Source organism: Meriones unguiculatus (assembly GCF_030254825.1).
Source record: "Meriones unguiculatus strain TT.TT164.6M chromosome 13 unlocalized genomic scaffold, Bangor_MerUng_6.1 Chr13_unordered_Scaffold_34, whole genome shotgun sequence".
NCBI classification, from domain to species: domain Eukaryota; kingdom Metazoa; phylum Chordata; class Mammalia; order Rodentia; family Muridae; genus Meriones; species Meriones unguiculatus.
In genome coordinates, this window is record NW_026843646.1 from 12,134,143 (window position 1) to 12,159,534 (window position 25,392).

The following is a 25,392-nucleotide window of genomic DNA, read 5'->3' on the forward strand; positions in this document are numbered from 1 at the left end:
TCTGACTTTGAGGATGAGTGTGTCTCTGACTCTTTTGTTTCCTCTTGGGAAACTTTAAATTTCTAATCAAGGAACAAAAGTCTATATCTTCTCGCTAGTCCTTTTCCTTTGGCTTAGGTATTTCAGACTTCTATGGACAAGTTGGGAAGTTCTCTATCAGCCTGTATTTATCTGTCTCATTGGAAATCTTATTTTCAGCACAAGGAGTACAATCAAAGCAGCAAGCAGCCTTGCCTTCCTGGGCAGACTTCCTTAATCCAGGCATACAGCTCTCACTGCACACAGACTGTGGAATCTAAGAGAAATGAAAACTATTAGCAAATGTTTGGATTTTTGTGAAATTTTTGAGTGAGTGGCATGTTTCTAAGTATTATCAAATATTAATCTGGAAATGCTTACACATAAAATGAAAGGTAATGGGTATTAGTGATACTAATTTTAGAACATTTTGCAATACAAAACCCACATATTTAAACCTTGGTTCAATATATGAAGCTGTTGTCATTAAAGTAGTGTTCTAGAAGGTCACAGTATGACTTCAGATTTAAACTGTCTCAATTTTACTGGCTACTAGGGAACTTTAATATCCAATGTAGTTGTGAATGTTGATTGACAACTCTATAGGGCTTGGATTCATCATGGAAACAAGTCTTTGGGCATTTCTGTGAGGAGTTGTAGAGAAACATTTACCTGATGTGGAAAAAGCTACCACAAAATGGGGGTCAATAATTAATTGGCTACTGTGAGTTTAGTGTCATCACATTCTCTGGCTCCTAAAACATTATTTTCCCACTAGGGTAAGACTGATTGCTCACAGAGTCAGCAAAAACAAACCTGCTCTCCCTTCAGTTGTTTTGTTGACTATTTATTTGAGGTATCAAAGCAAACACACACACAAACACACACACACACACACTCACTTGTCATCCTAATCTATCTTTTTTAAAGGCTGACAATAAAAATTCCACTTTACCCCTTGGTTTGCCTGTGGTATATATGCAAGATTAGAGTCTCACAACAGTGTGAGGCAGCCATGATCATTCAGGCCTTTACAGCCATTGAAGCAGGACATTCTCCCCAAGCATGGTTAGATACCATAAAAAGCTAAAATGGTACGCTCAGGATGCGAGGCTAAGCACTGCACTCAGGGTCAGCCGCTTTGGACCCAGAGAAGAGCATGTCTGATTGCATGCGGGTTGATGCCCCAGGTCCCGCCTCTGAGAAAAAGGTATCGGACGGGTCTGATGCTCTTTGGGTGGATGACACCTAAATGAACATCTGTACAAAGTCCCAATATATTTCTAATATCAGAGATCAGACCTCTACTCTTGCCTGATGCGTCTAAACAAAAAGGGGGAACTGTAGAGAGCTGCGGAATGCTATGCCTTAAAGATGGAGCTGGTTTCTGCCTTCCACCTTCCCGATGGTGAGTGCTCTCTGTCACGAACAACTCCACATTTGGCTAAGGCCGAGGATCTGGCTTGCTTCCATGTATGTGGACCTATCTGCATTGCCCCCGTGGCACGCCTGGGTTGGCTACCCAGAGGCTATTTAAGCTGTGGGCTGGCTTTCCCCAGGGTCCGAGGATTGTTCAATGTTCCTGAATAAACTGCATTGAAAAAAAAAATGCCACTTCTCACTAAAATTTCTAAGGCTCTGTCACTAAATAAATCTTCTATCAGTGTTTTCAGGCTATGACAGAAACTTAACTTATTCATAAGAAATATGTTGGCATACTAAGATTTAAAAACAAACTTTTCCATTGATCAGAGTCAGGAAATGAGAAAACAGTTTATGTTGGCTGTTTAACTGCCTAAATGGTTGCTGAATAATAATTGGTACTGAATAAGTGTCAAAGGATCATAACATCCTGAAAACTACTTTTGTTTTTATTAAAGATCAAAATGAGATAAGTCATGACTCACCTTTATAAACTTTGTAGGCCATTGAATCATCTGCTCACATAGACAACTGTTGACCAAGAGGAGCATCTGAAGAAAATGGTGCATATGAAAATGGTGCATACTTTAACCTTTAATCCAAGACCCTTTGGAAAATTCCAAAAATTGAGAATGTCATACTCTGAATCTAGGCATTTTCTCCCATCCAGTATTTTGTGACCTCTCAAGAGATTTTTCAGTAGGTCATTCTTTAGGAAATAAAGGAACTGAAAGAGATGTAGGAATATAGTTTGAAGTACATCTAAGATACTAAAAACATTTTATTTAAAAAGTAGTACAAAGAATCATTATAAAAGGATAATTTTTAAAATTTATTTTTTATTTATTACTATTTATTCAATTTGTATCCAAGCTGTAGGACCCTCCCTCATTCTCTCCCAAACCCCTGCTATGTCCCTCTTTTAGTCCTCTGCGCCTTCCCTAGTCCACTGATAAGGAAGGTCCTCCTTCCCTTTCATCTGACCCTAGCCTATCAGGTTTCATAAGGACTGTCTGCATTGTCTTCCTCTGCGGTCTTGTAAGGAAGTCCTTTCTCAGTGGGATGTGATCAAAGAGCCAGCCACTGACTTCATGTCAGAGACAGCCCCTGTTCCCCTTACTAGGGAACCACTTGAAGACTGAGAAGGGGTACTAGGTTATCTCCTTGAATGGCCCTTCTTTGGAGTATCAGTCTCAGAACAAACCCCTATGGCCAGATATTCTGGTTCTGTTGCTCTTCTTGTAGCTCTCCTGTTCACTCCATATCTTTTTATCTCTCCCTTCTTTCATAAGATTCCCTGTACTCTGCTCCAAGTTTGACTGTGAGTCTCAGCATCTGCTTTGATACCCTGCCGGTTAGAGTCTTTCAGAGGCCCTCTGTGGTAGGCTTCAGTCCTGTTCCCTGTTTTCTCCCTCTTCTAATGTATTTCACCTTTCCCTTTCTGCATAAGGATTGGTCATCTTACCCAGAGTCCTCCTTCTTTCTTAGATTCTTTAGGTATAAAGATTTTCATATAATTTATCTTATATTATTTGTCTAATATCTACTTTTAAATGAGTCTATACCATGTGTGTCTTTCTGCTTCTGGGATACCTCACTCAGGATGACAGGCTACAGACTGGGAAATGATCTTCACCAACCCTATAACTGATAGTGGGCTAATATCCAGAATATATTAAGAACTCAACAAGTTAAACAGCAACAAATAAAGTACTCCAATAAAAATTGGGGTACAGAGCTAAACAGAGAATTCTCAATACAGGAATATCGAATGGCAGAGAAACACTTAAAGAAATGCTCAATGTCCTTGGTCATCAGGGAAATGCAAATCACAAAACCCTGAGATTTCACCTTACATCCATCAGAATGTGTAAGAACAAAAACTCAAGTGACAATATATGTTGGAGAGGATGTGGATAAAGGGGAACCCTCCACCATTGGTGTTTTGAATGTAAACTTTTACAACCACTTTGGAAATCAATCTGATGCTTTCACAGACAATGAGGAATAATGCTACCTCAAGATCCAGCTATCCAGCTATACTTCCTCCTAGGCATATATCCAAAATGTGCTCAAGTATACAACAAGGACATTTGCTTGCCAATGTTCACAACAGTTTTATTCTTAATATCCAGAATCTGGAAACAACTCATATTTCCCTCAACTGAGGAATAGATACAGAAATTGTGGTACATTTACATGGTGGAATACTACTCAGCAATTAAAATAAGGAAATCATGACATTTGCAGGCCATCGGTGGGAACTAGAATAAAAAGCACCTTAAAGGAGGTATCCGTGTGGCTGAGTAAATGAACAATACTTGGACTGAAATGCATTAAAATTTGGAAACCACATTTTCTTCAAGATAAAACCTTGCACTAGGAACAACTAAGTCAGCAATAAACAACGTAATGTGGATTCTGCTGATTCAAGTTCCTTTGGAAAGCTAACCAACTTTCAGAATATATACAAAGCTGCCATCCTTAGACGAGGGCCCTGGGGTGGAAAGTACACATTAAAGTGATCCTTAACTTCATAATCCTGTGGTAGTGCTCAGAAGCATTTTAAACCTTAAGGATCTACTGCTACTACCTCTGCTCTGAGGAATACATCCTTGCTTGTTGACAATGTATTCTAAAAACCCTGTGATACCTAATTTAAATGCCTAAATGCCTAAAAATACCTCACATTGCTGATGTTAAAACAACACAGGAAGGGATATTACCTGCCAGGGGAAGAATTCCTTTCCATCTCCATTAACATGTGGTTATGTCTGTATTTGCTGAAGATTCATCTCATGGAGACTGTAGGCCACAGCATGCATAGCACTGTATATATTGAAGCTCTCTGCATTCATAACTGGGTCAAAATAGTGTCTTGGCAGTAACTCCAAAGTAGCATTGGGTTGGCAGTTTTCTAAAAGTTGACAATCGAACTCAGAAAATGAGCACTTGAAGAACAGAAACCAAAACTTAGGAAGATAAGTGTCTTCTGGATATTTGTAGGGATTAACTGTTTAAATAAAATTTGTAAAGTCAACCATCTCTTCATGGTGGTGTGAAAAAATGAGACTCCCATGAAATGACTCTACCATAATTGTGATCAACATCCCATTGAGAGTTCAAGATCCAGACTTTCCATGTCACTAACTGCTGCTCAATATGTCGCATTAAACCTTGCAAAGAAACAACATCCCCATAAATATCACATTTGCTGATGATTCCGGAATCATTACCAGATCCTTCCATAATGCACTGGAATATGAATTCCAGGAACCACAAATCATTTTCAAAAAGGCTATGCAGATGCCAGTACTCTCCATATCTTCTCTCAAGTCTGAAAGAATCTGATTCTCTCTGGTGGCCATCGGAGAATCAGACCAACCCAGGACCATTTGAAACGATGCATCAAAGAAACTATGGTAAGTGACAGAAATGTGTCCTTGGGGGCCATCTGATAGAATTAAACTGACCTCTGTTATTTAAGCTAGAATCAAAAAGTCCAAAAGTGAGCTGTAGAAAAAGAAAATTGAAAAAAAAAGAAGAAAAACATTGGCATCAAACAGATTATCAGTCCTGAATCAACAAGCATAAACAGTTGGTATGAAGATGGTTTTGTCATATTTTAAAAGGCAAACCCAAACGGAGACTTTTCCAAAAAAATTACTGACTATTCTCAAGTTTCAGTAAGGTAGCTGTTCTCATCAACTTCTCCTTCTTTATATTTCAAGTAATGGAAATGTGGATCTATCATGAAGCACCTTTGTACTTTACTTTGTTAGATGACTTATTCTAGACCTCCTATTTTACATTTTCAATCAACCAATACTATCAAAACTGACATTTGACCCTGAGTTCCAACACCCCAGCCCTCACCTGTGGTATTTTGTAAATTTGAAACAGTTTCCCAAGGTGGGAAGATATTTTCCATGATGTTCCTGTGAGTGCAGCAGATGACATTCTCTTCAGTCCACTGTTGAAATTAGCTAGAGGTACCCTCAACGTGTGAGCCAAATAAAGGGAGCATAAAGGATACTCGTTTCCAAAGGTGCAGCATTATACAGAGCGAAGCCTAGAGTTGTGTTGGGAAGAAGAATACGGTTTCTGTTCATTTCCTCAATGGCAAGTACCAGGGCCAGAACAAACTGGTAGTTCTTAAACTCATACCTGAACAGATTAAAACAAAACAATACAAAAACATATAGGAAAAAGACATAGAATATAAACCCACATATTTAGTGCAATGGCTTTTATAACTCAAAAGCCCATGTTTCTATACAACACTTTTTTAAGTATATTCTCATGAATGATTGGAATTAACATGGGCAATTTAAGTAGATAAGACTAGGTAAGATCCTACATTATTAACCTTTATTATTTATGGTCTCAGGAAATATAATTTTTTATTACATTGCTTTATTTATCTTTTATGTGCAGAAAAATAAACTTAAACTGTCCATGAATAAGAAATTGGGTTCTGACAAAACATCACAACTTTTGGTGTCTGGAATTTGGCCCTTCTACTTTAACAATTAAGAAATGTCATTATGTCTTGATACAATCACTCAGGTTTTAGAAAATAACTTACTTAAAGTATAGCACAAAGTTAATTCAAATAATATATTGCTGCAGTTGCCATTTCTATGATATTTTCTCAATAGTGTGGCCTGGAACACAGCATGTAGACAAGGATGCCCTTGATCTCATGGGAATATTTCTTGTCTCTGCATTCAATTACTGGGATTAATTCATGTGAATCCATATTTAAATTTATGTTAACATTTTGTGTATTGATGAACTGTGCAACACTATTGTAGATGTGAGTCTCTCTGTGCATGTACAGGTTTATGAGTGTCAATAACTATTAGTGCAAGGCAGAAAGAATATCCAGGGTCAGTCCTAGCTGTCCACATTATTTCACAGTGGTTCTTTATCATTTGTTAATTATTCACTTACTGACTGACTGACTTATTTGATTGACTGAGACAGAGTCTGACCATGTAGCACTGGCTGACCTGGAACATACTCTGGCCTTGAAATCACTAAGATTCTTTCTGCCTCTCCTTACCCACTGCTGTGCAGAAGGCAGAGTACCACACTAACTGACTTCATTGTTTTCACCACATAAGCCTGCCACTGTGAACAGCAAACTTGTAGAGGGTCTCCTCTCTTGGGTTCTTCCTGCTATGTGATCATTGGATTATAATAGTACATTTATGTTTGGGGGGAGATCTGAACTTAGATCCTCACACTTGCACCTGGAGCAATTTATCTTATTATGTAATAATAATGCTAACAATAATATGGTGAGGAAAGATTTCACATTCTTCATGATGCCAAAAGTCCCACACACCAGGAATAGCATTTCATTTAGTGTCAAAGTGTGCTGTTCACAAAAAAAGTTTTCTTAACTTTCTATTTAGTAAATTGATCTTCGATAGAAATGCTACATATTAATATATTTTCAGAGTTTTCTGGAAAAGTAATATTTTTTTATATTTTGGAAAGATCTATAGGAAAGAAGATTAATTCTACATTAAAGAAGATTAAATTCTACATACTTGAAAAGAAACAAAGAGTGTACCCTTAGATGTAGAATTTTTGCGTAATTATGTTTTTCTAGTCACAGTTTTTTCTGTTGCTGTTTTTCTACATTGTTTGTATTGCTGATTCTTTGTGCTTTCTTTTTTTAATTTTTATTTTTTAATATTAGTTACAGTTTGTTAAATTTGAATCTCTGCTGTATCCCACTCCCTCTTTCCCTCCCAATCCCACCTTCCCACCCTCATCTCCTCCCTGCCCCTTTCCAAGTCCACTGATAAGGGAGAACCTCTTCCCCTTACATCTGATACTGATTTATCAGGTGTCTTCAGGACTGGCTGCAAAGTCCTCCTCTGTGGCCTAGCAAGGCTGCTTCTCCCTGGGAGGCAGGGAGGTCAAAGAGCCCACAATCGAGTTCATGTCAGAAACAGTCCCTGTTCCCCTTATTAGGGTACTCACTTGGATACTGAGCTACCAAGGGCTACATCTGAGCAGGGGCTCTAGGTTGCATCCATACATCGTCCTTGTTTGGAGAATCAGTCTCATAAAAGACCCCTGTGCCCAGATATATTTGGTCCTTGTGGAACTCCTGTTCTTTCCAGGTCGTATTAACTCCCCCCCCTTTTTTTGGTTTCCTGCATTCTGCCAGAGGTTTGGTTATGAGTCTTAATATCTGTTTTGATACACTGCTAGGTAGAGTCTTTCAGAGGCCTTCTGTGGTACAACTCCTGTCCTGTTACTTGTTTGCTCCTACATCCAACGTCCATCCCATTTGTCTTCCTAAGTGAGGATTGATCATCACACCCTGGTTCCTCTTTCTTGTTTATCTTCTTTAGGTGGATAGATTTCAGTATATTTATCCTATCTTATAGGTCTATAAAAGTGAGTATATACCATGTGTGTCTTTCTGCTTTTGGGATACCTCACTCAGGATGATCATTTCTAGGTCCCACCATTTGCCTGCAAATTTCATGATTTCCTCATTTTTAATTGCTGAGTAGTATTCCATTGTGTAAAAGTACCACAATTTCTATATCCATTCCTCAACTGAGGGACATGTGGGTTGTTTTCAGGTTCTAGTTATTACGAATAAAGCTGCTACAAACATGGTTGAGCAAATATCCTTGTTGTGTACTTAAGCCCCTTTTGCATATATGCCTAGGAGTGGTATAGCTGGATCTTGAGGAAGCACTATTCCTAATTGTCTGAGAAAGCGCCAGATTGATTTCCAAAGTGTTTGTACAAGTTTGCATTCCCACCAATGATGGACGAGGGTTCCCCTTTCTCCACAACCTCTCCAGCATGTGTTGTCACTTGAGTTTTTGATCTTAGCCATTCTGGTGGGTGTCAGGTGAAATCTCAGGGTCGTTTTGATTTGCATCTCTCTGATGGCTAAGGACATTGAGCATTTAAGTGTTTCTCTGCCATTCTGTATTCCTCCACTGAGAATTCTCTGTTTAGCTCTGTACCCAATTTTTTAATCGGATTGCTTGATTTGCTGCTTTTTAACTTCTTTAGTTCTTTATATATTCTGGATATCAGCCCTCTGTCAGATGTAGGGCTGGTGAAGATCCTTTCCCAGTCTGTAGGCTGTCATTTTGTTTTGATGACTATATCCTTTGCTTTACAGAAGCTTTTCAGTTTCATAAGGTCCCATTTATCGATTGTTGCTCTAAGAGCCTGTGCTGTTGGTGTTCTGTTTAGGAAGTTGTCTCCTGTGCCAATGAGTTCCAACGTCTTACCCACTTTTTCTTCTAACCGATTTAGTGTAGCTGGATCTTTGATCCACTTGGACTTTAGTTTTATGCAGGGTGATAAATATGGATCTATTTTCATTTTTCTACATGTAGACATCCAGTTGGACCAGCCCATTTGTTGAAGATGCTGTCTTTGTGATTTCTTATTCCTTTTCTAAAAAAATTTTCCTTTGAAAAACTGCATTTCTCTCACATATCTGACATGCACACAGGCTCCAAGTACATTGTATTTTTTTTTCTTTCCAAACCTAAAGTCCTTTTCTATGAATCTGCTCTGATGTACAGATTGTGTTTCTGAGTTATGTTTCTTATAAATCTAATAAATTTGTCTAGGAACTTCACAAAAATATGAAACAAAATGAAAATATTGTGATGTCATAATTTAAAAGTAATAACTACTATCAGAGATAATCAAACTCAGAGGTGAAATTAATGAATTGGAAACAAAGAAAACATCCAATAATAAGTAAGTATATACCATGTGTGTTTTTATGCTTGTTAACTACTTCACTCAGGATGATCTTTTCTCGATTCTAACATTTGCCTGCACATTTCATGAATTCTTTGATTTTAATTGTTGAGTAGTATTCCATTGTGTAAATGTACCACAATTTCTGTATTCATTCCTCAGTTGGGGGACATCTGGGTTGTTTCCAGGTTGTGGCTATTAAGAATAAAGCTGCTATGAACATTTGATCACCTCCCCCTAAGAGGGGAGCCAAGCCAAACAGGAGGACAAGAAGCCAGTCCTGATGAGACTTGATTGTCTAGGGTCAGATGGAAGGGGAGGAGGAACCTATAATTAATATAAAAAGTAAAAATTAAAAAAATCAAAGAATCAATGTGACCAAGAGCTGGTTCTTTGAGAAAATCAATAAGATAGACAAACCCACAGCCAGACTAATGAAAAGGCAGAAAGAAACTATTCAAATCATCAAAATCAGAAATGAAAAGGGGGACATAACAATAGACCCTGAGGAAATCCAAACAATCATTAGGTCTTACTATAAAACCTGTATACCACAAAATGTGAAAATCTAAATGAAATCTCTAATTTTCTTTTCCAAATTAAAAATTAAATCAAGATTGGGTAAATACATTAAATAGTCCTATCCACCCCAAAGAAATAGAAGGAGTCATCAAAAGTCTCTCTTAAACAAACAAACAAACAAACAAAAAGACTAGGGACAAATGGTGTCAGTGCAGAATTCTACCAGACCTTCAAAGAAGAGCTAACTCCAATTCTCTTCAAATTATTCCACAAAATAGAAACAAAAGGAATATTGCCAAACTCAGTCTATGAAGCCCTTAATACCTACACCACACAAAGACCCAACAAAAAAAGAGAACTTCAGACCTATCTCTCTTTGGATATTGATGCAAAAATACTCTAAAATACATGCAAACCATATTCAAGAAAACATAAAGATATCATCCAACATGACAAAGTAGGCTTCATCCCAGGCATGTAGGGGTGGTTCAAAATATGGAAAACCATCAATGTAATCCACCATGTGAACAAACTGAAGGAGAAAAACCACATGATCATCTCCTTAGATGCCTAAAAAACATATGGCAAAATCCAACACCATTCATACTTAAAGTCTTGGAGAGATCAGGGATAAAAATCACATACCTAAATACAGTAAAAACAATATATAGCAAGTCTATAGTCAACATCAAAATACATGGAGAGAAACTTAAATGAATCCCACTGAAATCAGGGACAAGGCAAGGCTGGCCAATCTCTTGTTATCTTTTAAACATAGTTCTTGAATTTCTAGCTAGAGCAATAAGACAACTAAAGGAGAACAAGGGATACAAATTGGAATGGAAGATGACAAAGTATCACTATTTGCAGATGATATGACAATATAATGAATGACCCAAAAAATTCTACTCAGGAACTCTTTCAGCTGATAAACACCTTCATCAAAGTGGCTGGACACAAAATTAAATAAAAAAAAATCAGTAGCCCTTCTGTATACAAATGACAAATGTGCTGAGAAAGAAATTAGGGAAATAACAACTTTCACAAGAGCCACAAATTACATAAAGTACCTTAGTCTGGCTCTAACCAAGCAAGGGAAAGACCTGTTAGAAAAAACTTCAAGTCTCTGAAGAAAGAAATTGAAGATCAGAAGATGAAAAGATCTCCCATGCTCATGGATTAGTATGATTAACACAGTGAAAAACGGACATCCTGCCAAAAGCAATCTACAGATTCAATGCAATTCCCATAAAAATACGAACACAATTCTTTACAGACCTTGAAAGAACAAGTCTCAATTTCATATGGAAAAAAAAAACAGACTTACTAAAACAATCCTGTACAACAGATAGTCTGGAGGTATCTTCATCCGTGATCTCAAACTGTACTACAGAGCAATAGTAATAAAAATTGCATGGTATTTGGCATAGACACAGAATGGTGGATCAGTGGAATAGAATAGAAAACTCAGAAATGAACCCACACACCTATGGATACTTGCTTTTTGACAAAAAACCCAAAACCATACAATAGAAAAGGGCAGTATCTTCAACAATTGGTGCTGGTAAAACTGGATGTCTACATGTAGAAAAATGCAAATAGATTCATACTTATCACCCAGGGGATCAAAGACCTCAGTATAAAAGTGGACACATTAAACCTGTTAGAAGAAAAAGTGGGGAAGAGCCTTGAAATCATTGGTACAAGAGACAACTTCTTGAACAGAACACCAACAGCACAGGTTCTAAGATCCTAAACAATCAATAAATGGGACCTCATGAAACTAAAAATCTGTAATGCAAAGGACACTGTTGTCAGAACCAAAGGACAGCCTATAGATTGGAAAAGAATCTTCACCAACCCTCTATCTGATAGATGGATAATATCCAGAATCTACAAATACTCAAGAAGTTAAACAGCAACAAATCAAGTAATCCAATTAAAAAATGGGGTACAGAGCTAAAAAGATAATTCTCTATCAAGGAATATTGAATGACAGATAAACACTTAAAGAAATGCTCGACATTGTTAGTAATCAGGAAATGCAAATCAAAACGACGCAGAGATTTCGCTTTACACTGATCAGAAAGATGAAGATCAAAAACTCAAGTGAAGACACATGCTAGAGAGGATGTGGAGAGAGGGGAACCCTCCTCCATTTCTGTTGGAAATTCTACAACCACTTTGGAAATCAATCTGGTGCTTTCTCAGACAATTTAGAATAGTACTTCCTCTAGACGCAGTTATAAAACTCCTTGGCATATTCCCAAAAGATGCTCCACCATTCAATAAGAGCCTTTGCTCATCCATCTTCATAGTTTTATTTGTAATAGCCAGAATCTGGAAAACCCTACATGTCCCTAACCAGAGTACTAGATACAGAAAATATAGTACAGTTGGGAAAGGATCTTCAACAACCCTATATCTGATAGAGGGCTAATATCCAGAATAAATAAAGAACTTAAGTAGGTAAACACCAACATGACAAGTAATCTAATTAAAAAATGGCATACAGAGCTAAAAAGAGAATTCTCAATAGAGGAATATAAAATGGCACTTAAAGAAATGCTCAACATCTTTAGTCATCAGGGAAATGCAAATAAAAATGACCCAGAGATTTCACCTTACATCCATCAGAATGGCTAAGATCAAAAACTCAAGTGACAACAGATGCTGGAGAGGATGTGGAGGAAGGGGAACACTACTCCTTTGCTGGTGGGAATGTAAACTTGTACAACCACTTTGGAAATCAGTCTGGCACTTTCTCAGACAATTAGGAATTGTGCTACCTCAAGATTCAGCCATAGCACTCCTAGGCATATATCCAAAATATGCTCTAGTATACAAAAATGACATTTGCTCACCATTTTTGGAGCAGCTTTATTTGTAATAGCCAGAATCTAAAACAACTCAGATGTCCCTCAATTGAGGAATAAATACAGAAATTGTGATACACTTACACAATGGTATAATACTCGGTTTTTAAAAACAAGGGAACCATGAAATTTTCAGGCTAATTGTGGGAAGTAGAAAAGATCATTCTGAGTGAGGTATCCTAGAAGCAGAAAGACACACATGGTGTATATTCACTAATAAATGGATATTAGACATATAAAATAGGATAATCATGTTAAAATCTGTAGACCTAAAGAAGCTAAGCAAGAAGGAGGAGCCTGGGAAAGATGATCAATCCTCACTTAAGAAAAGCAAATTTAATGGACATTGGAAGTGTGAGAATATAGGGAATAGGACAGGAGTCTAGCACAGATGGCCTTTGAAGAACTCTACCCAGCAGAGTATTTAAGCAGATGCTGAGACTCATAGCCAAACTTTGGGCAGGGCATCCTATTAATGAAGTGGGAGATAGAAAGACCTGGAGTGGACAGGAGTTTCACAAGGAGAGCAACAGAACCAAAACATCTGGGCACAGGGGTTTTTTTCTGAGACTGATACTCTAAATAAGGACCATGTATGGAGGTAAGAGATGTAGTCCAAGGCAGCTCAGTCTCCAAGTGGTCTCCCTAATAATAGTAACAGGGACTGTCTCTGACATGAACTCAGTGGCTGGCTCTTTTCTCACCTCCCCCTAATGGGGGAGTAGCCTTATCAGGCCACAGAGGAAGACAATGCAGCCAGACATGATGAGACTTGATAGGCTAGAGTCAAATGGAAAAGCAAGAGGACCACCCTAGCAGTGCACTTTGGGAGGGGACTGGGAGGTGTTGTGGGATTGAGGGTGGGATTAGGATGGGATGAAAGAGGGAGCTACAGCTGGGATACAAAGTGTAATTTATTAAAAATAAATAAAGTAAAATTTCAAAAAAACACCTGATATGAACTCATTGGCCAGACTCTTGATCACCTCCCCTTGTGGGATTTAGCCTTGCCAAACCACAGAAGAGGACAATGAAGCCAGTCCTGATGAGACCTGATAGGCCAGGATCAGAGAGAAGGGGAGAGGGACCTTTCTTATCAGTGGACTAGTGGAGGGACATAGGGGAAAAAGGAGGAGCAAATGGGAGACTGGGAGGAGACAAGGGAGGGGACTACAGCCAGGATACAAATTATATAAATTTTAATTAATAAAAAGGTAATTTAAATATCATTCATCTTTCATATTTATTATCTATAATGTGTGTCAGGAAGATACGATATTGGAAACTTGCAAACTTGATGTCAAGACTCCACTGCTGAGGATACTACATAACTTGAGTTGCTAAACATGGAGAAATCAAGCTATTAATCACCTGAATGTTTTATCTATCTTGGCTATATTTCATAATGCTAGAAGGTTCTACACTTGCTACCAATAAAAATAAAGGTAACACCAACTCCTATTCTTCCATGAACTATGAGGTATGTAGTTATGATGGGCTTTACATCATATGTACTATGGTCCAATAATGGGCAAACATATTATATATGGAATCAACCTTTGTTTGATTTGATTTTAAGGTCTCCTCAATGGAATGGAACACACACTTGGCACCATAAAAATAGCCAGAATCTGTGACTAGATACAGCAAAGACCCAAGGATTGAACTTAATGCTGTTATTCTACAAAATGGACTATATATGAAATCAACTCATTTGTTGTTGCACCGTGGATTAGTGCATCCCTGAGCCTTCATCAGCGTAGCTTTTGTTCTTTTTGCAGTAGATGGAAAATAATGCAGAAATCAGTGACTGTTCAAGGTATAGAAACTGCTCATGGTACATATCATAATAGACTATGAAGTGCTCAGACACAAATGTGGCTTACATATCACACCCATTTCAATAAGGATGAGGGGTCATGGCTGAAGAGACCTGGGTAGATTGTAAGAGCCAGAGGCTTGGATAACCTCAAGAAAACAACATTTTCTGTCCACAGCAGGCTACTTGCACATGTAAATTCACAATAATTATGAAAAGATGTGCCAGATCATGTGTACTTAAACAAAACAAAATACCAGCATGAAGAAGGAGAGGGGAAGAAAATATCACTGCTAGCTGAAATTTGATTGGGATTTGATAGTTACTGGGAAAGAGAGTTACTGAGATTTGCGAGTTACTGGAAAAGTGAAGAGAGTTTCTTCACTGTTATGATCACTAGGTGGCCATCCACACACACAAGAAGGCTCCAGTTAAAATAGTACTTATAGAACACTCACTGCCCTTGACTGGGAGAATAAAGGAAACACAAAGTCAGATAGGTAGGGGGCTTAATGTAGGCGGATATGGAAGTGGTGGTGTTGGTGAATATGACCAAAATGTTTGCACTAAAATATTAAACAATATATATTTAAAGACCAAAATAAAATTAAATGTGTGATGGAAGGGCATTGTTGAAATTGTGAGAAACAAGAAAAATAAATAGTAGTTCTTGCCAAAGGACAGCATAGATCCAAATGTATATCTACATACATATGATATATATCATTTTACACAACTTTATGCATGTAAGTAAAGGATTGCAAACACATTATAGACTGCAATCACTACTTCATAGTTCATGATAAAGTAGCAGAGGGGCTCCAATCCTCCACACACACAGCAGTGATAAAGAAATGGAAGACTTCACCACTTTATTTTAGATTCATGTTTTGAAAACCATAGTATGTCATAAACTTGTACACCACTTGAGTCTATGACCTACCTAGTCACAGATTATGGCGATTTTGAATGCCAAGCATGTGTTCTATATCATGAGGGGACCTTAAAAATCGAATCAGAGAAAGATTAATTACACATAAAATATGTGTGCCTATTACTGAACCAGACTGTATATCATATAAGGCCCATCATAACTGTATCCCTCTTGGTTCACAGATAAAGTGATATTACCTTTAGTTCCTTTGGTAGGATATATAGCACCTTCCAGCACTATGAAATATAGCCAGCAAAGATAAAGCATCCAGGTGATTAATAGCTTGATTTCTCCATGTTCATTAACTCAAGTTTTCTGGTATCTTCAGCAATGGAGTCTTGACATTAAGTTCTGTAGTATACAATCTTGTAGCTTCCTGATACATATTATAGATAATAAACATGAAAGATACATGATATTTATATTTGTTAATGTGACTCAGAATGCACATATTAAATGTATACAATTTCTCTGAAATGTACAGAATTCTGGTCTGGTTAATTTTGGTGCCTGGTGTTTTGATTTAAGATTTCTTCATAATAGAATTTTACTTAAAATATTTTTATTGTTAGTCTCTACAGTCCTACTTTAGTCTTTGTAGACTGTCACAGTGCTCCTCAATTTTGTGGTTTTCATGATCTCATCCTGCTAAATACAATTGCATTCTTACTTACCACTTTTAAATTATGATATATACAATATCTCTTGTTCCGATTCATTTTGTGTGAAGTTTCTAGACAAATCTATTAAGTTTAAAAGTAACAAATATTCTGTTTTTATTTTGTGGAATTGTTTGAATTGGTGGCAGCTCTTCTTTGAGCATCTGGTAGAATTATGCACTGAAACCATCAGACTGGCATTTTTTTTGACAGGAAGACATTTGATGACGGCTTCTATTTGCTTGGAGGGATATAGGACTGTTTAATTTATTTACCTGATCTTAGTTTAGCTTTCGTAAATGGAATCTATCAAGAAAATTATGTTTCATTTAGATTCTCAAGTTTTGTTGTGTAAAAGCTTTTGAAGTAAGACTTAATTACTCTTTGAATTTCCTTAGTGTCTGTCATTATATCTTCCTTTTTGTTTATGATTTTGCTGATTTGGATATTTTCTTTCTGCCTTTTTGTTAGTTTAGCTAAGGGTTTGTCTATCTTGTTGATTTTCTCAAAGAACCAGCTCTTGGTTTCATTGATTCTTTGAATTGTTTTATTTGTTTCTAATTGATTGATTTCAGCCATGAGTTTGATTATTTCCAGCTGTCTGCTCCTACTGGGTATTCCAGCTTCTTCTTTTTCTAGGGCTTTCAGGTAAGCCTTTAAGTTGCTTATATGAGATGTCTCAAACTTCTTTCTGAAGGTACTTAGTACTATGAACTTTCCTCTTAGCACTGCTTTCATTGTGTCCCATAAGTTGTGTGAATTTTGCCTTCATTTTCATTGAATTTCAAGAAGTGTCTAATTTCTTTTTTTTTCTTCCCTGACCAATCTGTCATTGGGTAGAGAGTTGTTTAGTTGACATGCATGTGTAGGTACATTGCCAAACTCATTCTATGAGGCCACAGTAACCTTGAAACCTAAACCACACAAAGATCCAACAAAAAAAGAACTTCATACCTATCTAGCTTATGAAAATTGATGCTAAAATACTGGCAGGAGCAGTGGGCTTGGATCTGACCCGGAAGCACAGGAAACCATTGGAACCCCTCCCCCTATCAGTGAGTACTTTTCTGGGACAAGCAGCAAGCACACTGGGGTCCAACCCTACAGCCTTAGGCCACCCACCTGCCAAAACACTCCATCTGTGGATAACTTGCCTCCCACTGCCTAAGACCACTTTCTGTGGATATCTTCCTAGAATCAGAGTAAGACAGCTCTGACCTTGGGCACTCACTGCCTGTATTGTGGGTGAGACTCCAAACCTGGATGCTTACCATCACAGTACTGTGGACACCTTCTCGGTAATAAAGGCTCCTGATTCCAAACCCGGGAGACCACACTCAACATTCTTTGGACACCTTCCTAGTCACAGCAGTTAGTGTAACTGACTCTCTCTGCCCATTGGAGGGGATACATTCTGGTGCTGTGGAGAACGTACAGCTCCTTTATGCCTAATCCTCTTCTGTGTGGCTCACCCAGGTCAGAATCAGCCAGCACAGCACAGACAGTGAACACAGCAGAGCTAACCTAGGCTTTGGACTAAGGTTCTATTCCCCACCATCTAAGTGAAGCCTGTGGGACACTGGGGCAGTTCTAGGCAAAGAGATCTACCTGCCATTGCTCCAACACTTTGGCTCACATATGACAAAATCAGCAAGCCCAAATAAGCTAGACCAGAAAAGAAATTCCTCCTGTCACATAATAATCAAAACACTAAATCTACAGAAAAATGAAAAAAAAATTATTAAAAGTGGCAAGGGAAAAAAGCCAAGTAACATATAAAGTCAAACCTATCAGAATCACACCAGACTTCACAACAGAGTCTATGAAAGCCAGAAGGGCCTAGACAGATATCATGCAGAGATTAGAGATCATAGATGACAACCCAGACTACTATATCCAGCAAAACTTTCAATCAACAAAGATGGAGAAAACAAAATCATCCATGACATAACTAAATTTAAACAATATACATGCAGCAATCCAACCCTACAGAAGATACTAGAAGGAAAATTTCAACCCAATGAGATCAAGTACACCCAATACAGAGAATAAACACACCTCACATCAAAAAACAAAAGAAAGCAAACACACAAACACAAAATCATCAACAACTCAACAATAAAAGGAACTAAAAATCATTGGTCACTAATATCTATTAACATTGATAGTCTCAACTCTCCGATAAAAAGACTCAGACAAACAGACTTGTTGCAGACACAGGATCCAACATTCTGTTGCATTTAAGAAACACCTCTGCAACAAAAGTCGCCACTACCTCAGAGTAATGAGTTCGAAGAAAGTTTTCCAAGCAAATGGACACAAGAAGGAAGCTTGTGTAGCCATCCTAATATCTAATAAAATAGGCTTTCAACCAAAATTAATCAAAAGAGATGAAGAAGGATACTTCATTCTCATCAGAGGAAAAATACATCAGGAGAACATCACAATCCTGAACATCAATGCACCAAAACACAAGGATATGTCAAAAAAACTTTATTAAATCTTAAATCACACATTGATCCCAATACTTTATTAGAGGGAGACTTCAACACCCCACTCTTGCCAAAGGATAGATCATTGTGATAGAAGTTAAATAGAGAAATAATGACACTTGCAGAGGTCTTAAATCAAATGGACCTAATAGATGTCTATAGACACTTTCACACAAACACAAAAGAGTATACATTCTTCTCAGCACCTCGTGGAACCTTCTCCAAAACTGACTATACAGCCAGGCACAAAGCAAGCCTTCACAGATATAGGAAGATTTAAACAATCGTTTGTATCCTATCAGACCACCATGGCCCAAAACTAGACCTCAACAACAACAGAAATAACAACATGCCTACATATGCATGGAAACTAAACAACTCTCTACTCAACAACAGCAAGATCAGATAAGAAATAAAAAAGAAGAAATCAGAGAATTCCTAAAACTCAATGAAAATGAAGGCACCCAAATTTATGGGATACAATGAAAACAGTACTAAGAGGAAAGTTCATAGCACTAAGTGCCTTCATAAGAAAATTCAAGGCATCTCAAACAAGCAACTTAATGGCACACCTTAAAATACTAGAAATAAAGAAGCAGAGCCACCTAAGAAGAGTATACAACTAAAAATGATCAAACTCAGGGATGGAATAAATACATTAGAAACAAAGAGAACGAGTCAAAGAATCACCAAATTCAAGAACTGGTTCTTTGAGAAAATGAACAAGACAGACAAACCCTTAGCCAAATTAACTAAAAGGCAAAGGAACATTGTACAAATCAACACAATCAAAAGTGAAAAGGAGAAGATAACAACAGACACTGAGGAAATTTAAGGAATCATTAGGTCCTTCTTCAAAAGGCTATATGCAACAAAATTTGAAAATGTAACTAAATGGAAAATTTGCTTGACAGATTCCATTTACCAAAGATGAATCAAGATCAGGTAAATAAATTAAACAGTCCTATATCACATAAGGAAATAGAAGGTTTCATCAAAAATCTCCGATCCATAAAAGACCCAGGGCCATATTGTTTCAGTGCAGAATTCTACCAGACCTTCAACTATGTGCTAATACAAATACTCTTCAAACTGTTCCACAAAACAGAAACAGAAGGGATATTGCCAAACTCATTCTGTGAGGCCACAGTCATGCTGATAGCAAAACCACACAAAGACCCAACAAAGTAAGAGAAATTTAGACCAAATTCACTTAGGAACATTGATGCAAAATTACTCAATAAAATACTTGTAAACTGAATGCAAAGCATATTAAAGATATCGATCACCACAACCAAGTAGGCTTCATCTTAGCCATGCAGGAGTAGTTAAACATAAAAAAAAATCAATGTAATCCACCATAAAAACAAACTGAAAAAGTAAACAAACACATGAGCATCTCCTTTGATGCTGAAAGAACATTTTACAACGTTCAACACCCATTCATGTTTAAAGCTTTGGAGAGATCATGGATACAAGGCACATACTGAAACATAGTAAAAGCAGCGTACAGCAACCCTACAGCCAACATCAAATTAATTGGACAGAAATTTAAATCAATCCCACAGAAATCAGGGACAAGGGAAGGCTGCCCACTCTGTATCTTTTCAACATCGTACTGGAAGCCCTAGATAGAGCAATAAGACAACTAAAGGGGATTAAGGGAATTTCAAAGGAAGAATTAAGATTAAGATTAAGGAATTGCAAATTGCAAAGGAAGAGGTCAAAGTATCACTATTGGCAGATCATCAGTGACCCCAAAAATTCTACCAGAGAACCCCTTCAGCTGATAAATGCCTTCAGCAAAGTGGCTGGATAAAAAATATCTCAAAAAAAATCTGAAACCCTCCTTATACAAAAGACAAAAGGCTGAGAAAGAAATTAGGGAAACAACTCCCTTCACAATAGCCACAAAGAACTTAAAGAACCTTGGTGTAACTCTAACCAAAAAAATGAAAGAAGCACAGGGGAAAAAAAACTTCAAGTGTCTAAAGAAAGAAATTGAAGAAGATATCAGAAGATGAAAAGATCTCCCATGTTCATGAAGCTGTAGGATTAACATATTGAAAATGTCTATGCTTCCAAAAGCAACCTACAGATTTAATGCAATTCCCATCAAAATACCACAAAATTTTCTACAGACATTGAAAGAACAATTTTCAATTTCACAAAACAAAATAAAAAAAACCTACAGAATTCCTAAAAACAATCCTGTACAATAACAGATTTAAAAATCTCCCATGCTCATGGAACTGTAAGATTAACATAGTGAAAATGTCCATGCTACCAAAAACAATCTACAGATTTAATGCAATTCCCGTAAAAATACCACAGAATTTTCTACAAACATTGAAAGAACAATTCTCAATTTCACAAAACAAAACAAATTAAAAAGACAAAAAACAACCATAGAATTCCTAAAACCAATCCTGTACAATAACAGAAATTCTGGAGGTATCTCCATCCCAGATCTCAAGCTGTACTATGGAGCAACACTAATAAAAATGGCACGGTAATGGCATACAAACAGATTGGTAGATTATTGTACTCAAACAGAAAACCCAGAAATAAATCCACACATCTAAGAAAACTTAAATTTTGACAAAGAACCTAAAACCACACAATGGAAAAGAAACAGCATTTTCAACAAATTATGCTAGTCTAATTGAATGTCTAAGTAGAAAAATGCAAACAGACCCATATTTATCAACCTGCACAAAACTAAAGTCTAAGTGAATCAAAGAACTCAACATGAAACCAGACACACTAAACCTGTAAGAAGAAAAAATTGGGAAGAGCCTTGACTTTATTTACACATAAGACAATGTCCTGAAGAGAACACCAACACTACTAGCTCCAAGATTAATAATTAATAAATGGGATCTTATGAAACTGAAAAGCTTTTGTAAAGCAAAGGACACCATCAATCAGAACAAAACGACATCCTACAGAATGGGAAAAGAGCTTCACTAACCCTGCATCTGACAGAAGGCTAATATACAGAATATATAAAGAACTAAAGAAGTTAAACACCAACAAAACAAGTAATACAATTAAAAAATGAGATACAGAACTAAACAGAGAATTCTCAGCAGAGGAATATAGAATGACAGAGAAACACTTAAAGAAATGCTCAACATCCTTAGCCATCAGGGAGATGCAAATCAAAACGACCCTGAGATTTCACCTTACACCCATCAGAATGGCTAAGATCAAAAACTCCAATGACAACACATGCTGGAGAGGTTGTGGAGAAAGGGGAACCCTCCTCCATTGCTGGTGGGAATGTAAACTGGTACAACCACTTTGGAAGTCAATCTGGTGCTTTCTCAGACAATTAAGAATAGTGCTTTCTCAAGACCAAGCTATACCACTGCTAGGCATATACCCAAAATTTGCTCAAGTACACAACAAGGACATTTGCTCAACCATGTTTGTAGCAGCTTTATTTGTAATAGCCAGAACCTGGAAACAACCCAGATGTCCATCAACATCAACGGAGGAATGGATACAGAAATTGTGGCAATTTTCACACAATGGAATACTACTCAGCAATAAAAAAACAAGGAAATCATGAAATTTGCAGGCAAATGGTGGGATGTAGAAAATATCATTCTAAATGAGGTATCCCAGAAGGAGAAAGACACACACGGTATATACTCACTTATATAGACCTACAAGATGATAAAACATACTGAAATCTATACACTCCTCACTTATAAAGACAAATGGGATGGGCATTAGACATAGGAGAAAACAAGTAACAGGACAGGAGCCTACCACAGAGGGCCTCTGAAAGACTCTACCTAGCAGTGTATCAAAACAGATATTAAGACTCATAACCAAACCTTTGGCAGAGTGCAGGGAATCATATGAAAGAAGGGAGTTTTTATGACGTGAAAAGGATAGGAGCTCCACAAGGACCAAATATATCTGGGCAAAGGGGTCTTTTCTGAGACTGACACTCCACCCAGGACCATGTATGGATATAACATAGAACCTCTGTTCAGATGTAGTCTGTGGTAGCTCATTAACCAATTGGTTTCCCACAGTAAGGGGAACAGGGACTATTTCTGACAGGCACTCAATGGCAGGCTCTTTGACCTCCCCACCCCACAAGGGAGGAGCAGTCCTGATAGGCCACAGAGGTGGACTTTGCAGCCAGTCCTGAAAATACCTGATAAAACAGGGTCAAATAAAAGGGGAGGAGGTCCTTCCCAATCAGTGGACTTGGAAAGGGGCAGGGAAGAGATGAGGGAGGGAGGGTAGGGTTGGGAGGGAATGAGGGAGTGGAATACAGCTGGAATACAGAGTTAATAAAATGTAAGTAATAATAAAAATAAAATAAATTAATTTTTTTTCAAAAACTCAAACTGAAACAATGCTAAATAGGAAAACCCAGTCAAGGAAATACAAATCTCAGTGTAAAGTCACACTAACAGAATTGATCTTGTTGAAAAGAGAGAGTTTAGGAAAGAAGACCAAGTAGAGGAACCAGAAGACTCAATAAAAGAAAATGAGAAACTTAAAAGCATATATGAATGGAAATGACAGAGTTTGGGGATACAAAGAAAATATCAAACACCTAAAGTATATTTATAAAAAGAGGAGCATAAAAACATTAGCAAAGTCATATAAAGTATCTTCAGTAAAGGTATTGAAGAAAATTTCCAAAAGCTAATAAAAGGGATGCCTACCAAGTTGTGAGAGAACTACAGAATGCCAATTACATAAGACTAGAAAACAAATTCTCCATGACGTATTGTCAGGAGCCCTTCTGTAAAAGGAGCTCTTTAGGAATGTGAGCCTTCTGGAAGGTTGTCCAGTATTTTGCATCTGTACTGTGATGCAGCCACAGAAATGCTTCCAGCATCTGAAATGATGTCAAGAGCCACTGATTTGGGAAAGTTCAGTAGGTAGGAGAGCTCTCTGGAAGGGAATCCTGTATTTTGCAAGGACTGTACTGTCATGCACCACAGAACTGATTCCAACCTCTAACAACACCATCATTTGTGCACTGCTGCATCTCCCTAAAACCTGGCATGATTTGAACCATCACTTTCTGGGGATTTACCCACTCTAATTGAACAATCTTATTGAAGATGTACTGCTTTTTAACTGGATTATTTCCTAATTATGGAATTCCTGATTTGATTCAAATAATTTTAAAGTTAAATTGCTTTCAAACTTCTAAAACAACTTTAGAATGTTTATGACTGCAATAAACAGCTTTGTGAACCTCCAGATACATTACTAGGAGACAGATATGAGGCACATTTGTGACCTCTCAGATAGCCTTTATTCCAGATGATGCCACGAACCCTGGTATACACCATAGGTACAGGCAAGTCATTTTAAACTTCCCATGAACCCAAAATATAATAGAGCTACCATAAAATGTCTAAATCAAGTACAAATATTGATGCCATTAAATATTAACTATTTTGTTGTAATTTCTTATACCTTGTCAACTAATGGCATACTATCATTTTAAATAAACGTTGTTTCTTAGAATTTGAAGCAAAAAAGAATTATTATCTTGAACTCAGTATAAACTTAGAGAGAGCTGAAAGGTGTAGCCAGGTTAGTCCTAACTGAAAATACATATATTCTTGGAACTTTGAGACCCTTTTCAGCCTTTGTCATTCTAAACTATGAACACATGTAAAGGATACATAAATAAGAAATGTTTAGTTTTAAAATGTGTAAACTGTTGTATTTTAGAATTCATCTTATTTTGTGATCAATTGTCTTATTGACTATGAGGTAATTCCTTTGCCTCAGAAATATAAAAGTATAAATAGATAATAAATGAGTTTTTTATGGCCAGTGATTTTATATGAGTGTATGTCAATTGTTTGCAGGTCAGGAGCTCCACTTTTATCAACCATGGAATGTGTCTAGTAATATGTACAAATCCATATGTCTGATTGTTTGTCTATATGTATATATGGGTGTGTACTGTGGGACCAGAAGCCTGACGCAGTTTCTGCAGAGGAGTTGCTAGCTAAAAGCAACAACATCATCATATGTAAACTCTTGAAAATTTGTTTAAGATGAACTATAAGGTTTTAATTTCATCTACCCTTTCTGTTGAGCATGTGTATAGGAACAGTCTGTGCTTACTTTCCTTTTTTTTTCTTCCTTTTCCTATCGATCCACAAATAAGTGAATAGATTCAGAACCTAACTGAGTAGGACTCTTCCAGTTTGGGCCAGAGCAGATTTTGACAAGTTCAATCAGTGAAAACAAAACAGGTGGCCAGGTTAAGTTTTCTGCCTTAGCAACAGTGTATCCAGTCCCTTTTACCTGACCACTCAAGAGATAAATTGAACAGGGATTCTTCATCCTGTCACAAGTCATATCCTGAACATTGGAACCCTGCCAAACAGAGAGAGAAAGAGGGAGATTGGCATAGAGATTTTAACAATGTAGTATAGTTAAAATACTAGAAACACAAAATTTAAAAATGGTATTAAATTTTACACTGAGGAAGATAAAGTAACTTAAAAAGGTAGCCCACTTATTAGAATAATACAAAAGAGTTTCACATAAACTTAACCACAGAAGGAAATCAAAGGATATACTCTAACCCCTGAAACATCGTAACTGTTAGACAAGAAGTTATACTCAACAAAAATATGTATTAAAACTGCAGGAGGAATAAGCTTTTACAGTAAACACTCATTAAAAGAATTCATGTGTACAAAACAGCACTATGAAAAAAATTAGGAGGAATATATCAATGTAAAAAGAAGAATGACCAAGATATCACAAGGTACTAAAAAATACTGCATGTACAATGTTTAGTTGTCAAATATATTCAAGAAAAAAGCATGAAATCAAGAAAATAACAAAAATCAATACACAGCTTTCATAATAA

General features: G+C 37.1%; 1 pseudogene; it reads right to left on the minus strand.

The window, feature by feature from the left end:
• LOC132650889 (neurocalcin-delta-like) overlaps positions 1-25,392 on the minus strand; it is a 97,075-nt pseudogene that overhangs the window by 65,276 nt on the left and 6,407 nt on the right.